This window comes from Cheilinus undulatus, linkage group 17 (genome assembly GCF_018320785.1).
Source record: "Cheilinus undulatus linkage group 17, ASM1832078v1, whole genome shotgun sequence".
NCBI classification, from domain to species: Eukaryota; Metazoa; Chordata; class Actinopteri; order Labriformes; family Labridae; genus Cheilinus; species Cheilinus undulatus.
The window spans coordinates 446,893-465,938 of NC_054881.1; the positions used below are offsets into that span (position 1 = coordinate 446,893).

The window sequence follows — 19,046 nt, forward strand, 5'->3', positions numbered from 1 at the left end:
GTCCTTGTTCCCCTTTGTTGTGTCCTTGGTCCCCTTTGTTGTGTCCTGTTTTGCTTTGATGTGTCCTTGTTCCCCTTTGTTGTGTCCTTGGTCCCCTTTGTTGTGTCCTGTTTTGCTTTGATGTGTCCTTGTTCCCCTTTGATGTGTCCTTGGTCCCCTTTGTTGTGTCCTTGTTTCTTTTGATTTGTCCTTGTTCCCTTTTGTTCTCTTTGTTTCATACTTGTTTCCTTTGTTGTGTCCTTGTTTCCTTTGTTGTGTCCCTGTTTTCTTGGTTGTCCTCTTTGATGTTTCTTTGGCTCCTTTGATGCCACCTTGTCTCCTCTAATGTGTCCTTGTTTCCTTTGTCCCTAGTCCACTGTGGCACTACCAGTGCTGCTCCCTCCCTACATTAACGTTATACTCGCTGATGTTGACACAAATGTGGTTAGCTGGCACACTCTTTTTTGGCACAATGATGTTTAAATAAAGTTTTTCGTAGATTTCCTCAGAGGAAGAACTTCATTAAAAAAAACACGTAAAAACAGGATATGACCAGATGTGAGCCAACCACAGTCCTTTGGTGGCTGTGACATCACTTCCTCCTCCTGCAGCGGTAGCAGCAGGCATGGCACCTCCCCCCCTCCTCTTCCTCCACGCCAGCGTCCTTCACCATATATGGTGGAGGAGGGGCGGAGCTTGACACTGCATATGGGTTCCCATCGTTACTGCTCAGAGCCATCGGATTGGCTATCACCGTGGCGTCATCAGAGGACCGGAGCTTAGCCCGAGGGATGGTCACCTCCCCGTATGGGTTGTCCAGGGAAACGTTGATGGATGACATCACGACGTGTCACAGGAGGGTGGAGCTTCAGATGATTGCTCAACCAGCCAATCAGGCAGCTGTCCAGGAAGTGAGGTGAAGTGAGCTCTGAGGGGAGAGAGAGAACAGTGAGAGAGAAACATGGCAGTAAAATTAACTCTGACCACAGGAGGAGAAAGGTCAAAGGTCACTGGGCCTTAGGCTAGGGTCAAAGGTCAGGGTCGCTGGGCCTTATGTTGATCTCCTGGTTGTGAATACCGGGGGCTCTGAGAATTATGATCCAACCTGACAAAGACCTAGATTAGATCAGGAGGTCAAAGGTCGTTACTTATCAGTCTGACCCCTACTGAACGCTTTAATCCAAGTTTACTAAAAATAATGAAAGTGTTTCTAAAGACGTCACATGACCCCAATTACAGCCTCTCTACATCAGCTTCCCGTTACTCACCACGTTCGAACGCTGAAGGCTCTGGATCCAAACTACTTAAAGAACTGTTAGCTCCCTAAGAGCCGCCCACAGCCCCAGATCCTCCTGGTCCTACAGTCAGAAATGATGGTCATGTTGTTAAACTACAGTCAGAAATGATGGTCATGTTGTCAAACTACAGTCAGAAAGGGGGGTCATGTTAAACTAGTCAGAAATGATGGTCATGTTGTTAAACTACAGTCAGAAACAGGGGTCATGTAAAACTACAGTCAGAAATGATGGTCATGTTGTTAAACTACAGTCAGAAACGGGGGTCATGTAAAACTACAGTCAGAAATGATGGTCATGTTGTTAAACTACAGTCAGAAACAGGGGTCATGTAAAACTACAGTCAGAAATGATGGTCATGTTGTTAAACTACAGTCAGAAATGATGGTCGTGTTGTTAAACTACAGTCAGAAATGATGGTCATGTTGTTAAACTTCAGTCAGAAATGGTGGTCATGTTGTTAAAATACAGTCAGAAATGGTGGTCATGTTGTTAAACTACAGTCAGAAATGGGGGTCATGTTGTTTAACTTCAGTCAGAAACGGGGGTCATGTTGTTAAACTTCAGTCAGAAATGGTGGTCATGTTGTTAAAATTCAGTCAGAAAGGATGGTCATGTTGTTAAACTACAGTCAGAAATGGTGGTCATGTTAAAACTACAGTCAGAAATGGTGGTCATGTTGTTAAACTACAGTCAGAAATGGGGGTCATGAAAAACTACAGTCAGAAATGATGGTCATGTTGTTAAACTTCAGTCAGAAATGATGGTCATGTTGTTAAACTACAGTCAGAAATGGGGGTCATGTTGTTAAATTACAGTCAGAAATGATGGTCAAGTTGTTAAACTACAGTCAGAAATGATGGTCATGTTGTCTAACTTCAGTCAGAAATGGTGGTCATGTTGTTAAACTACAGTCAGAAATGGGGGTCAAGTTGTTAAACTACAGTCAGAAATGATGGTCATGTTGTTAAACTTCAGTCAGAAATGGTGGTCATGTTGTTAAACTACAGTCAGAAATGGGGGTCATGTTAAACTAGTCAGAAATGATGGTCATGTTGTTAAACTACAGTCAGAAATGGGGGTCATGTTAAACTAGTCAGAAATGATGGTCATGTTGTTAAAATACAGTCAGAAATGATGGTCATGTTAAACTTCAGTCAGAAATGATGGTCATGTTGTTAAACTACAATCAGAAATCATGGTCATGTTGTTAAACTACAGTCAGAAATCATGGTCATGTTGTTAAAATACAGTCAGAAATGATGGGCATGTTGTTAAACTACAGTCAGAAATGATGGTCATGTTAAACTTCAGTCAGAAATGATGGTCATGTTATTAAACTACAGCCAGAAATCTTGATCAGTTGTTAAACTACAGTCAGAAATGATGGTCATGTTGTTAAACTTCAGTCAGAAACGGGGTCATGTAAAACTACAATCAGAAATCATGGTCATGTTGTTAAACTACAGTCAGATGGTCATGTTATCAAACTACGGTCAGAAATCATGGTCATGTTGTTAAAATACAGTCAGAAATGATGGGCATGTTGTTAAACTACAGTCGGAAATGGTGGTCATGTTGTTAAACTACAGTCAAAAATGGTGGTCACGTTGTTAAACTACAGTCAAAAATGGTGGTCACGTTGTTAAAATACAGTCAGAAATGATGGTCATGTTGTTAAACTACAATCAGAAATCATGGTCATGTTGTTAAACTACAGTCAGAAATGATGGTCATGTTATCAAACTACAGTCAGAAATCATGGTCATGTTGTTAAACTACAGTCAGAAATGATGGTCATGTTATCAAACTACAGTCAGAAATCATGGTCATGTTGTTAAACTACAGTCAGAAATGATGGTCATGTTGTTAAACTACAGTCAGAAATGATGGTCATGTTGTCAAACTACAGTCAGAAATGGGGGTCATGTTAAACTAGTCAGAAATGATGGTCATGTTGTTAAACTACAGTCAGAAACAGGGGTCATGTAAAACTACAGTCAGAAATGATGGTCATGTTGTTAAACTACAGTCAGAAACGGGGGTCATGTAAAACTACAGTCAGAAATGATGGTCATGTTGTTAAACTACAGTCAGAAACAGGGGTCATGTAAAACTACAGTCAGAAATGATGGTCATGTTGTTAAACTACAGTCAGAAATGATGGTCGTGTTGTTAAACTACAGTCAGAAATGATGGTCATGTTGTTAAACTTCAGTCAGAAATGGTGGTCATGTTGTTAAAATACAGTCAGAAATGGTGGTCATGTTGTTAAACTACAGTCAGAAATGGGGGTCATGTTGTTTAACTTCAGTCAGAAACGGGGGTCATGTTGTTAAAATACAGTCAGAAATGGGGGTCATGTAAAACTACAGTCAGAAATGGTGGTCATGTTGTTAAACTACAGTCAGAAATGGGGGTCATGTAAAACTACAGTCAGAAATGGTGGTCATGTTGTTAAACTACAGTCAGAAATGGGGGTCATGTAAAACTACAGTCAGAAATGATGGTCATGTTGTTAAACTTCAGTCAGAAATGATGGTCATGTTGTTAAACTACAGTCAGAAATGGGGGTCATGTTGTTAAATTACAGTCAGAAATGATGGTCAAGTTGTTAAACTACAGTCAGAAATGATGGTCATGTTGTCTAACTTCAGTCAGAAATGGTGGTCATGTTGTTAAACTACAGTCAGAAATGGGGGTCATGTTAAACTAGTCAGAAATGATGGTCATGTTGTTAAACTACAGTCAGAAATGGGGGTCATGTTAAACTAGTCAGAAATGATGGTCATGTTGTTAAAATACAGTCAGAAATGATGGCCTTGTTGTTAAACTACAGTGAAAAATGGTGGTCAGGTAAAACTACAGTCAGAAATGATGGTCATGTTGTTAAACTACAGTCGGAAATGGTGGTCATGTTGTTAAAATACAGTCAGAAATGGTGGTCACGTTGTTAAACTACAGTCGGAAATGGTGGTCATGTTGTTAAACTACAGTCAAAAATGATGGTCACGTTGTTAAACTACAGTCAAAAATGGTGGTCACGTTGTTAAAATACAGTCAGAAATCATGGTCATGTTGTAACACTACAGTCAGAAATGATGGTCATGTTGTTAAACTACAGTCAGAAATGATGGTCATGTTAAACTTCAGTCAGAAATGATGGTCATGTTGTTAAACTACAATCAGAAATCATGATCAGTTGTTAAACTACAGTCAGAAATGATGGTCATGTTGTTAAACTACAATCAGAAATCATGGTCATGTTGTTAAACTACAGTCAGAAATGATGGTCATGTTGTTAAAATACAGTCAGAAATGATGGGCATGTTGTTAAACAACAGTCAGAAATGATGGTCATGTTAAACTTCAGTCAGAAATGATGGTCATGTTATTAAACTACAGCCAGAAATCATGATCAGTTGTTAAACTACAGTCAGAAATGATGGTCATGTTGTTAAACTTCAGTCAGAAATGATGGTCATGTTGTTAAACTACAATCAGAAATCATGGTCATGTTGTTAAACTACAGTCAGAAATGATGGTCATGTTATCAAACTACAGTCAGAAATCATGGTCATGTTGTTAAAATACAGTCAGAAATGATGGGCATGTTGTTAAACTACAGTCGGAAATGGTGGTCATGTTGTTAAACTACAGTCAAAAATGGTGGTCACGTTGTTAAACTACAGTCAAAAATGGTGGTCACGTTGTTAAAATACAGTCAGAAATGATGGTCATGTTGTTAAACTACAATCAGAAATCATGGTCATGTTGTTAAACTACAGTCAGAAATGATGGTCATGTTATCAAACTACAGTCAGAAATCATGGTCATGTTTTTAAAATACAGTCAGAAATGATGGGCATGTTGTTAAACTACAGTCAGAAATGATGGTCATGTTGTTAAACTTCAGTCAGAAATGGGGGTCATGTTGTTAAATTACAGTCAGAAATGATGGTCATGTTAAACTTCAGTCAGAAATGATGGTCATGTTATTAAACTACAGTCAGAAATCATGATCAGTTGTTAAACTACAGTCAGAAATCATGGTCATGTTGTTAAACTACAGTCAAAAATGATGGTCATGTTGTTAAACTACAGTCAAAAATAATGGTCATGTTGTTAAACTACAGTCAGAATTGGTGGTCATGTTAAACTACAGTCAGAATTGGTGGTCATGTTAAACTACAGTCAGAAATGGTGGTCATGTTGTTAAACTTCAGTCAGAAATGGGGGTCATGTAAAACTACAGTCAGAAATGGTGGTCATGGTGTTAAACTTCAGTCAGAAATGGTGGTCATGTAAAACTACAGTCAGAAATCATGGTCATGTTGTTAAACTACAGTCAGAAATGGTGGTCACGTTGTTAAACTACAGTCGGAAATGGTGGTCACGTTGTTAAACTACAGTCAAAAATGGTGGTCACATTGTTAAACTACAGTCAAAAATGGTGGTCATGTTGTTAAACTACAGTCGGAAATGGTGGTCATGTTGTTAAACTACAATCAGAAATCATGATCAGTTGTTAAACTACAGTCAGAAATGATGGTCATGTTATCAAACTACAATCAGAAATCATGGTCATGTTGTTAAAATACAGTCAGAAATGATGGGCATGTTGTTAAACTACAGTCAGAAATGATGGTCATGTTATCAAACTACAGTCAGAAATCATGGTCATGTTAAAATACAGTCAGAAATGATGGGCAAGTTGTTAAACTACAGTCAGAAATGATGGTCATGTTATTAAACTACAGTCAGAAATCATGATCAGTTGTTAAACTACAGTCAGAAATGGTGGTCATGTTGTTAAACTTCAGTCAGAAATGATGGTCATGTTGTTAAACTACAGTCAGAAATGGGGGTCATGTTAAACTACAGTCAAAAATAATGGTCATGTTGTTAAACTACAGTCAGAATTGGTGGTCATGTTAAACTACAGTCAGAATTGGTGGTCATGTTAATCTACAGTCAGAAATGGTGGTCATGTTGTTAAACTACAGTCAAAAATGGTGGTCATGTTGTTAAACTACAGTCAAAAATGATGGTCATGTTGTTAAACTACAGTCAGAAATGATGGTCATGTTGTTAAACTACAGTCAGAAATCATGGTCATGTTAAACTACAGTCAGAAATGATGGTCATGTTGTTAAACTTCAGTCAGAAATGGGGGTCATGTTAAACTACAGTCAAAAATAATGGTCATGTTGTTAAACTACAGTCAGAATTGGTGGTCATGTTAAACTACAGTCAGAATTGGTGGTCATGTTAAACTACAGTCAGAATTGGTGGTCATGTTAAACTACAGTCAGAATTGGTGGTCATGTTAAACTACAGTCAGAATTGGTGGTCATGTTAATCTACAGTCAGAAATGGTGGTCAGGTTGTTAAACTACAGTCAGAAATGGTGGTCAGGTTGTTAAACTACAGTCAGAAATGGTGGTCATGTTGTTAAACTACAGTCAGAAATGGTGGTCATGTTGGTTAACTTCAGTCACGAATGATGGTCATGCTAAACTACAGTCAAAAATAATGGTCATGTTGTTAAACTACAGTCAGAAATCATGGTCATGTTGTTAAACTACAGTCAGAAATCATGGTCATGTTGTTAAACTACAGTCAGAAATCATGGTCATGTTAAACTACAGTCAGAAATCATGGTCATGTTAAACTTCAGTCAGAAATGGTGGAGTGGTCAGAGAAGAGTGAGGAGGATTTCACCTCAGGTGCAGAGACCCAAACACTCACCTGTTCTCTTCTGCAGTAGACTTCTTCTTCTTCTTCTTCTCTGCTCTATTTCTTCTTCTTCTTCTTCTTCTCTGCTCTATTTCTTCTTCTTCTTCCTCTTCTTCTTCTCTGCTCTATTTCTTCTTCTTCTGTCCTCCTCTTCTTCTCTGCTCTATTTCTTCTTCTTCTGTCCTCCTCTTCTTCTCTGCTCTATTTCTTCTTCTGTCCTCTCTCTCCGTCTCTGTTTTAAATGTCTGAGTGAGGAAACAATACAATCTTTCTCTCTCTCCTTTTCACTGTGTGGAGCTAGCTCGACCGCCTCGCCCAAACCTGTTCTACCTGCTGACACTCCCTCGCTCCCCCCCCCCCTTTAAGGTCTGTGAATATTTCCATTGTTCTTCTTCGTGATTTAATTTACCCGTTTGTGTTTCCCTCACAGTTGTGATGACTTCCCTCTCTGATGTGTAATATAATCTGATTTTTGTGTCTTTCTGATCAGCTGACTGCGACTGTAATCAAACATGAGTCAGTAGAAGATTTTAGTGCCATGAGTCTACCTAGAGTCTGAGTCCGTCTCTAACCGGTTCAACAGAAACCTGATTCATTCGCCCACAGCCAGGCCCCGCCCACACTAAGTTCCTATTGGCTGGAATGTGCAGGTATGTTTACAATAAGTCATCTTTAAATACCTGCTCACACATCTGCTAACATCAGCATCACTGCTGACACTCTGAGCGGTTCTTCTCTGACTCAGGGCTTTTCAGTGTGTGAGGGTGAGACCCCCCTAAGAAGACCTGATCCATCCGGTGGACCCCCACCCACAAAAAGGATTCAGATTTAAAAAAAGAAAATTAAACAACAACATTTCAAACATTTATGTCTAATCTTTAAACATTTTTAACATTAATATATTTTGGATAAGGGCAACACGGCGGTGCAGTGGTTAGCGCTGTTGCCTCCCAGCAAGAAGGTTGCTGGTTCGCTTCCCGAACAGGGCCGTTCTGTGCGGAGTTTGCATGTTCTCCCCGTGCACGCGTGGGTTCTCTCTGAGTACTCCGGCTTCCTCCCACCACCAAAAACATGCTCATTAGGTTAATTGATCACTCTAAATTGGCCGTAGGTGTGAATGTGAGCGTGCCTGGTTGTTTGTCTCTATGTGTCAGCCCTGCGATTGACTGGTGACCAGTCCAGGGTGTGCCCCGCCTCTCGCCCAATGACAGCTGGGATAGGCTCCAGCCCCCCCTCCCGACCCAGAATGGAATAAGGGGTATAGAAAATGGATGGATGGATATTTTGGTTTTCAAATGTCCTCAAACATCTTCCTTTCCCTCTTTTTCAGTTAAAATGCCATTAAATACCCTTTTTTTGGCCATGTTACACCTTCTTTTAGCCATTTTTTCTGCTTTTATCCCATTTTTGCCCCTTTTTGCCTTTTGCCCATTTTATCTACCTTCCATCATTAAAAATCCCTTTTTACCACTTTTTTTAAACCATTTTTGTCACTTTTTGTCCATTTAAACCTCCTTTTGCCATAACATACCACTTGTTTCCTCTTTTTTGCCACTCTTGACTGCTTTTTGCCTCTTTAAGTCACTTTCCACTCATTTTTCATCACTTCTCCCCCTTTTCTGCTACTGTCTGACTCTTTTTCCACTTTTCTCCCCATTTTCACCCATTTTTTGCTGCTTTTTAACCATTTTGCCGCCTTGAACCTATTTTTATTGCTACTTCCAGCTGTTTTTGCCTCTCTTCACCTCTTACACCAGGGCTCTTGCAATGTTATTTTCAATAATGTGGCTCTTTGGTTGAGTAACACTGCTCTGTAGCATAGTCCCTATAGTAACCAGAAATTTATCCATTTAGCTCCATGCTCAGCATAGGTTCGCAAAACAAATCACCTTTTTTCAGGTTTATGGTTCCGGCCTCCCTTGAAGCTCTGTGGCGCCCCCCAGGGGAGGCCCGCCTCATACTTTAAAAACCACTGCTCTAACTGATTTAAACTTTATTAGCAACACAAGCCAGAGACAAGAGAGACTCAGATTCTTCAGAGTAGACCAGATAGACCCAGCATGGCCCCTGATCAACCCAGAATTACCCTGATCAACCCGGAATGACCCCTGATAAACCCGGCATGGCCCCTGATCAACCCAGAATTACCCTGATCAACCCGGAATGACCCCTGATAAACCCGGCATGGCCCCTGATCAACCCAGAATTACCCTGATCAACCCGGAATGACCCCTGATAAACCCGGCATGGCCCCTGATCAACCCAGAATTACCCTGATCAACCCTGAATGGCCCCTGATCAACCCGGAATTACCCCTGATCAACCCAGAATGACCCCTGATCAACCCAGAATGGCCCCTGATAAACCCGGCATGGGCCCTGATCAACCCAGAACGACCCCTGATCAACCCAAAACGGCCCCTGATCAACCCAGAATGGCCCCTGATGAACCCGGAATAGCCCCTGATAAACCCAGAATAGCCCCTGATAAACCTGGAATAGCCCCTGATCAACCTGGAATAGACCCTGATCAACCCAGAATGACCCCTGATCAACCTGGAAAAGGCCCTGATCAACCCGGAATGACCCCTGATCAACCAGAATGACCCCCTGATAAACCCGGAACCACCCCTGATTAACCCAGAATGGCCCCGATCAACCTGGAATGGCCCCTGACAAACCCGGAATAGCCCCTGATAAACCCAGAATAGCCCCTGATCAACCTGGAATAGACCCTGATCAACCCAGAATGACCCCTGATCAACCTGGAAAAGGCCCTGATCAACCCGGAATGACCCCTGATCAACCAGAATGACCCCCTGATAAACCCGGAACCGCCCCTGATTAACCCAGAATGGCCCCGATCAACCTGGAATGGCCCCTGACAAACCCGGAATAGCCCCTGATAAACCCAGAATAGCCCCTGATCAACCTGGAATAGACCCTGATCAACCCGGAATTACCCCTGATCAACCCAGAACGGCCCCTGATCAACCCAGAACGGCCCCTGATGAACCCAGAATGACCCCCTGATAAACTCGGAACGGCCCCTGATTAACCCGGAATGATCCCCGATAAACCCAGAATGACCCCTGATCAACACAGAACGGCCCCTGATCAACCCAAAACGGCCCCTGATCAACCCGGAATAGCCTCTGATCAACCCAGGATGGCCCACTGATAAACCCGGCATGGCCCCTGAATAACCCAGAATAGACCCTGATAAACTCAGAATGACCCCTGATCAACCCAGCATGGCCCCTGATAAACCCAGACTGACCCCTGATCAACCCACAATGACCCCTGATCAACCCAGAACAGCGCCTGATCAACCCAGAACGACCCCTGATCAACCAAAAACGGCCCCTGATTAACCCAGAATGGCCCCTGATCAACCTGGAATGGCCCCTGATCAACCCGGAATAGCCCCTGATAAACCCAGAATAGCCCCTGATAAACCCGGAGTAGCCGCTGATCAACCTGGAATAGACCCTGATCAACCCAGAATGACCCGTGATCAACCCAGAATGACCCCTGATCAACCCAGAACGGCCCCTGATCAACCCAGAATGACCCCCTGATAAACCCGGAACGGCCCCTGATTAACCCAGAATGGCCCCGATCAACCTGGAATGGCCCCTGACAAACCCGGAATAGCCCCTGATAAACCCAGAATAGCCCCTGATCAACCTGGAATAGACCCTGATCAACCCGGAATGACCCCTGATCAACCCAGAACGGCCCCTGATCAACCCAGAACGGCCCCTGATCAACCCGGAATAGCCCCTGATCAACCCAGGATGGCCCACTGATAAACCCGGCATGGCCCCTGATCAACCTGGAATAGACCCTGATAAACCCGGAATAGCCCCTGATCAACCTGGAATGACCCCTGATCAACCCGGAATGAACCCTGATCAACCCAGATTGACCCCTGATCAACCTGGAATGGCCTCTGATAAACCCAGAATAGCCCCTGATCAACCCGGAATTACCCCTGATCAACCCAGAATGACCCCTGATCAACCCAGAACGGCCCCTGATCAACCCAGAACGGCCCCTGATCAACCCGGAATAGCCCCTGATCAACCCAGGATGGCCCACTGATAAACCCGGCATGGCCCCTGATCAACCTGGAATAGACCCTGATAAACCCGGAATAGCCCCTGATCAACCTGGAATGACCCCTGATCAACCCGGAATGAACCCTGATCAACCCAGATTGACCCCTGATCAACCTGGAATAGACCCTGATAAACCCAGAATAGCCCCTGATCAACCTGGAATGACCCCTGATCAACCCGGAATAGACCCTGATAAACCCAGAATAGCCCCTGATCAACCTGGAATGACCCCTGATCAACCCGGAATTACCCCTGATCAACCCAGAATGGCCCCTGATAAACCCATAATGGGCCCTGCCACATCTCCCTCCATCTACAGTCCATAATATCATCAACAGATTCAGAGAATCTGGAGAAACCTCTGAGAGCAAGGGACAAGGCTGAAGGGGCCCTCAGGGGCCTCATCATTAAAAACAGGCATGATTCTGTACTGAAATCGCTGCATGGGCTCAGGAACATTCCAGAAATCATCATCTGTCAACACAGTTGGCCGTGCCATCCACCAATGACAGTTAAAGCTGGATCATGGAGAGAAGAAGCCAGATGTGACCAGGATCCAGAAACACCGTGGTCCGTCTTCTCTGGACCAAAGCTCATTTAACATGGACTGAGGAAACATGGAAAACTGTTCTGTGGTCAGAGGAAACATGGAAAACTGTTCTGTGGTCAGAGGAAACATGGAAAACTGTTCTGTGGTCAGAGGAAACATGGAAAACTGTTCTGTGGTCAGAGGAAACCTTGACGCCGTGTCCTGTGGACTAAAGAGGATCTGGAGCATCCAGCTGGTTCTCCTGGCTCAGGTCTAAAGCCTGCATCTCTGATGGTATGGGGTTGCATTAGTGCCTATGGCGTGGGCAGCTCTAACATCTGGAAAGGAACTATCAATGCTGAGAAGTAGAGAGAGCTTTTAGAGACATATATGCTCCCATCCAGACAACGACTCTGTCAGGACCATGCTAGACCACAGACCACATCCATCACAACAGCATGGCTTCACAGGAAGAGAGTCCGGGTCTTGAACTGGTCCGGGTCCTGTCTGCAGTCCAGACCAATAGAAAACATTTAGAAAAATCCAGCAAAGAAGACCCAGGGCTGTTTAACTGCTAGAATCCTACGTCAGACAAGAATGGGACAACATTCCTCTCCCTAAACTCCATTAAATGGAGGTTGTTCTCAGTGGTAAACACGGGCCTGTCCCTGCTGTTGTCATCAGATTCAAAATGAGCTAATATGATCATCAAATGGTAGAAATGTCTCTGTTTAACATCTGATTGGTTGTTGTTGTTCTATTGTGAATAAATCATGGGTTTATGGGATCACCCCCCCCCCGGTTTTCCCTCTGTTCCGTTTCCGGCGGAAGCCTCTCCCTGTTAGCCGTTAGCTGATAGCTTCCTAGCCCCGTAGCCGGACGACAGAGGGGTCGTTTGCGGGAAAACCGAGCAGAAAACTCGGGGAAAATGATGGTTTGAGCCCCGGGGAGGACTGCGGATGAGCGCGGGGACCGGACAGTGAGTCTGCCGCCAAAAGAAGCGCTTCAGGGCGGGAAAAAGGAGGAAAAAAGAGCCGAAGAGAAGCCGAAAAACACCGAAGCTGTCCCGATCCTCCTCCTCCTCCGCCTGTCTTCATCCGAGAAAAACTCCTAGAAAACCCGGGTCAGTCTGGTTCCTGAGTCCTCCATAGTCCTAGAACGGTTTATCTGGGTTAATTTTAGTCTAACAGTCTCCGGTAGAGCCGCCGCAGAGTCCCGGGAGGTCGGACCGAAACTTTACAGCTCCCGTTATCCCGTTAGCATGCTAATGTTAGCATGCTGCCACAGACCCCGTTAGTTTGAACGGAAAAAAAGGCTAATGTTAGCATGCTGCCACAGACCCCGTTAGTTTAAATGGAGAAAGAGGCTAATGTTAGCCTAGCTTTGTATTCTGATGGAATTTGAAGGGTTGAGAGACGTTGAAGAGTCAACAAATAGCCCCTAAAATAAGTTTACGCTACTTTTATAGAGACAAAGTCCATATTTTTAGAGTTTATACGTATTTCAATCAGATTTATAGATGTCATAGTAGAGTTTTAAAGGTGGTTTAAAGCTATAAAGTTAGCTGTTAAAGAGTAAAGGAGGTGATAGTCTGATCTGGTTAGAGGACAGGAAGATAACCATCAAAAACTCATGTCCTCATATTATTGACACGATGAACTAAACTGAACATAAACCTGGATATTTAACCCGAATTAGACATGATTGATAATCTAGTTAAACTCAGACACAATAATATCAGGATAAACTGATGTATTCTGGTTAAACTCAGACACAATAATATCAGGATAAACTGATGTATTCTAGTTAAACTCAGACACAATAATATCAGGATAAACTGATGTATTCTGGTTAAACTCAGACACAATAATATCAGGATAAACTGATGTATTCTGGTTAAACTCAGTATCAATAATATCAGGATAAACTGATGTATTCTAGTTAAACTCAGTATCAATAATATCAGGATAAACTGATGTATTCTAGTTAAACTCAGACACAATAATATCAGGATAAACTGATGTATTCTGGTTAAACTCAGTATCAATAATATCAGGATAAACTGATGTATTCTAGTTAAACTCAGTATCAATAATATCAGGATAAACTGATGTATTCTAGTTAAACTCAGACACAATAATATCAGGATAAACTGATGTATTCTAGTTAAACTCAGACACAATAATATCAGGATAAACTGATGTATTCTAGTTAAACTCAGACACAATAATATCAGGATAAACTGATGTATTCTAGTTAAACTCAGACACAATAATATCAGGATAAACTGATGTATTCTAGTTAAACTCAGACACAATAATATCAGGATAAACTGATGTATTCTAGTTAAACTCAGTATCAATAATATCAGGATAAACTGATGTATTCTAGTTAAACTCAGTATCAATAATATCAGGATAAACTGATGTATTCTAGTTAAACTCAGACACAATAATATCAGGATAAACTGATGTATTCTAGTTAAACTCAGACACAATAATATCAGGATAAACTGATGTATTCTAGTTAAACTCAGACACAATAATATCAGGATAAACTGATGTATTCTAGTTAAACTCAGACACAATAATATCAGGATAAACTGATGTATTCTAGTTAAACTCAGACACAATAATATCAGGATAAACTGATGTATTCTAGTTAAACTCAGACACAATAATATCAGGATAAACTGATGTATTCTAGTTAAACTCAGTATCAATAATATCAGGATAAACTGATGTATTCTAGTTAAACTCAGACACAATAATATCAGGATAAACTGATGTATTCTGGTTAAACTCAGTATCAATAATATCAGGATAAACTGATGTATTCTAGTTAAACTCAGACACAATAATATCAGGATAAACTGATGTATTCTAGTTAAACTCAGTATCAATAATATCAGGATAAACTGATGTATTCTAGTTAAACTCAGACACAATAATATCAGGATAAACTGATGTATTCTAGTTAAACTCAGACACAATAATATCAGGATAAACTGATGTATTCTAGTTAAACTCAGACACAATAATATCAGGATAAACTGATGTATTCTAGTTAAACTCAGACACAATAATATCAGGATAAACTGATGTATTCTAGTTAAACTCAGACACAATAATATCAGGATAAACTGATGTATTCTAGTTAAACTCAGACACAATAATATCAGGATAAACTGATGTATTCTAGTTAAACTCAGACACAATAATATCAGGATAAACTGATGTATTCTAGTTAAACTCAGTATCAATAATATCAGGATAAACTGATGTATTCTAGTTAAACTCAGTATCAATAATATCAGGATAAACTGATGTATTCTAGTTAAACTCAGTATCAATAATATCAGGATAAACTGATGTATTCTAGTTAAACTCAGACACAATAATATCAGGATAAACTGATGTATTCTAGTTAAACTCAGACACAATAATATCAGGATAAACTGATGTATTCTAGTTAAACTCAGACACAATAATATCAGGATAAACTGATGTATTCTAGTTAAACTCAGACACAATAATATCAGGATAAACTGATGTATTCTAGTTAAACTCAGACACAATAATATCAGGATAAACTGATGTATTCTAGTTAAACTCAGACACAATAATATCAGGATAAACTGATGTATTCTAGTTAAACTCAGACACAATAATATCAGGATAAACTGATGTATTCTAGTTAAACTCAGACACAATAATATCAGGATAAACTGATGTATTCTAGTTAAACTCAGACACAATAATATCAGGATAAACTGATGTATTCTAGTTAAACTCAGTATCAATAATATCAGGATAAACTGATGTATTCTAGTTAAACTCAGTATCAATAATATCAGGATAAACTGATGTATTCTGGTTAAACTCAGACACAATAATATCAGGATAAACTGATGTATTCTAGTTAAACTCAGACACAATAATATCAGGATAAACTGATGTATTCTAGTTAAACTCAGACACAATAATATCAGGATAAACTGATGTATTCTAGTTAAACTCAGACACAATAATATCAGGATAAACTGATGTATTCTAGTTAAACTCAGACACAATAATATCAGGATAAACTGATGTATTCTAGTTAAACTCAGACACAATAATATCAGGATAAACTGATGTATTCTAGTTAAACTCAGACACAATAATATCAGGATAAACTGATGTATTCTAGTTAAACTCAGTATCACAATATCATGATAAACTGATGTATTCTAGTTAAACTCAGACACAATAATATCAGGATAAACTGATGTATTCTAGTTAAACTCAGACACAATAATATCAGGATAAACTGATGTATTCTAGTTAAACTCAGACACAATAATATCAGGATAAACTGATGTATTCTAGTTAAACTCAGACACAATAATATCAGGATAAACTGATGTTTTCTAGTTAAACTCAGACACAATAATATCAGGATAAACTGATGTATTCTAGTTAAACTCAGACACAATAATATCAGGATAAACTGATGTATTCTAGTTAAACTCAGACACAATAATATCAGGATAAACTGATGTATTCTAGTTAAACTCAGTATCAATAATATCAGGATAAACTGATGTATTCTAGTTAAACTCAGTATCAATAATATCAGGATAAACTGATGTATTCTAGTTAAACTCAGACACAATAATATCAGGATAAACTGATGTATTCTAGTTAAACTCAGACACAATAATATCAGGATAAACTGATGTATTCTAGTTAAACTCAGTATCAATAATATCAGGATAAACTGATGTATTCTAGTTAAACTCAGACACAATAATATCAGGATAAACTGATGTATTCTAGTTAAACTCAGTATCAATAATATCAGGATAAACTGATGTATTCTAGTTAAACTCAGACACAATAATATCAGGATAAACTGATGTATTCTAGTTAAACTCAGACACAATAATATCAGGATAAACTGATGTATTCTAGTTAAACTCAGACACAATAATATCAGGATAAACTGATGTATTCTAGTTAAACTCAGACACAATAATATCAGGATAAACTGATGTATTCTAGTTAAACTCAGACACAATAATATCAGGATAAACTGATGTATTCTAGTTAAACTCAGACACAATAATATCAGGATAAACTGATGTATTCTAGTTAAACTCAGACACAATAATATCAGGATAAACTGATGTATTCTAGTTAAACTCAGTATCAATAATATCAGGATAAACTGATGTATTCTAGTTAAACTCAGACACAATAATATCAGGATAAACTGATGTATTCTAGTTAAACTCAGACACAATAATATCAGGATAAACTGATGTATTCTAGTTAGTGATGCATGATAACTATTTTTTTGAACCAATAACGATAACTGATAATAACCGATATATTTTTTTCAATTGTTGATTGAACAAAATAAGTTTATTTGATGTTTTTATCCACATCTGGGGGCAGGAAGGGGTTAATATGTAGTGAGCAAAGATATTTAAGGTAAATGTCCCCATTAAGCCCACCAAAATCTAAGTTCACATATTTTTCATAGATACAAAGATGGTTTATAAATATTATCATTTGTTAAAATAAAGAATTAATCTCTCATTTGAAAGTACATTTATTTACTTCTGCATACTTTAAAGAACAAATTAAATAAAGTCAAAAGTCTGGCATGGGCTTAGTTGGTACCTAAGTACCATTTAAGCCCATGTGCCTTCCAAATAAGCCCACAACCACATTTGTTGATAGAAATATAAAAATCTATTATATTTTTTTAGGTAGTAAACACATATTCATTCAGTAACATGTTATTCATGTTAAACAAAATAGATTTTTTGAACTTGGATTTAAAGTTTGGCTTGTAACAATGGACCACCACAAACATGACTAAGTAGGCCTAAAACTAGTTTTCATTGGCTTCAGTATTTAACATTTCATTGAACATTTTATTGAATATTTACAAAATTTGATTAAATATTGACAAAATTAAAAAATGTATTTCTTTTTAAAAGCATTAAATGACATTATAGTGCATCAGCAATGTCTTATTGAATTTGGATTTAATGTTTGGCTTGTAACAATGATGATTTTCGGACAGTTGCTGTAATTCTTCCTGTTTGTTGGCATTTTTCTCACTGTAAACAAATTATTATGCAAAATTAACTGACATAACACTTCTTCTGGGCAGTGTGTGATCTGTGATGTACTCGTGTTTCACATGAAACTAAATAGAAAGAAATGACAGAAACTACGTGTTTATACTTAACTAAACAAATCAATAATCTCTCAGATTACAAAATATGAATGTACTTAACAAGTCAGGGGCTGAAAATAGATGGAAAGAGGTTTTTCTGATGGTCCCAAAACACCAAAGTTTGGAGGCGACTTTATCTGAGCCTCCTTGATGCTGCACGAATGTAGGCGGGCCTTATTCAGTATCCACAAATGTGATTGGTGCCAAACAAAAACTGACAGATAATTAAGAAATTGTGTGATTGGACAAAATAATGTAAAACATTAGACAGGCCGCTCTTTATTTAAATTGACTTCAAAGTTGCACGTGGGCTTAATGGGTACGCTTACCTTATAACTCATTTTAACTGATATCACTCATGTTTTTCCAAAAACAAAGAACCATTCTGACTTTATAACTGTTATTGTAGTTCACTTTTCTTAGTTAAACATTTGTGTACCAAGTACAGCAGACACAAACAGCTGACAGACGGTTTTCCCCCATAAAACCAAATGATAACAGGCTGTTATGAACAAATGGAGATTTTTGGGGGTCTGGTTTTTTGCTTAAGCCAGAATTAAAGCGAGCTGATGTTTGACATAAAGATTAAAAATACACACTGCCATCAGTCATATCAGAGATAGGTTAAGGATGTGAAATCCACCGTGGTCTGTGGCTAACTTCTGTTCCTAACGTGGATCAGACTGAATGAAACCACGTCAACCAGAGCAGGCAGGTCTACGTCTATGAAAGCAGCGATGGATCAGGAGCCTGTCAGACTGATTTTGTTATTATAGCGTTGGGCCTTTTGGCTCTGGCAAACTTTCTGCAGTTTTCAATGCCTGCTAATGCCCGCTGAGGCTAGTGGCTGCTGCCGTTTTCACGTCGTTAGGATGATGACTATCAGTGACTCATAAGATCCGTCGAGGACTTCTTTCTACTCTGCGACCTTTGCAGGGCAGATTCTACACACACGGTCGTGTTATCCTCCCCGTAAATACTGAATAACGCCACCGTGTTGTTAGCATTTTAGCACAGGGGCTGCTACTTCCTCTTCTTCTTTGGTGCTTTAATAGCAGGTCGTGTACTGCGGCGCCACCTGCTGTTTGGGAATGTGTAGTCTCCTGAGAAAGAAAACAAACGCCAGCACTGCCGTGCTGACAAAAAT

The 19,046-nt window shown here is 39.7% G+C and overlaps 1 protein-coding gene across 2 annotated transcripts in view; it reads left to right on the forward strand.

Moving 5' to 3' along the window:
- The first annotated feature begins 12,518 nt into the window (after window positions 1–12,518).
- fer (fer (fps/fes related) tyrosine kinase) overlaps window positions 12,519–19,046 on the forward strand; it is a 34,405-nt gene continuing 27,877 nt past the window's right edge. For both annotated transcript variants that reach the window (XM_041810504.1, XM_041810505.1), the window contains exon 1: window positions 12,519–12,788. The gene's annotated coding sequence lies outside the window, so the exon portion shown is untranslated. The remainder of the gene's footprint in view (window positions 12,789–19,046) is intronic.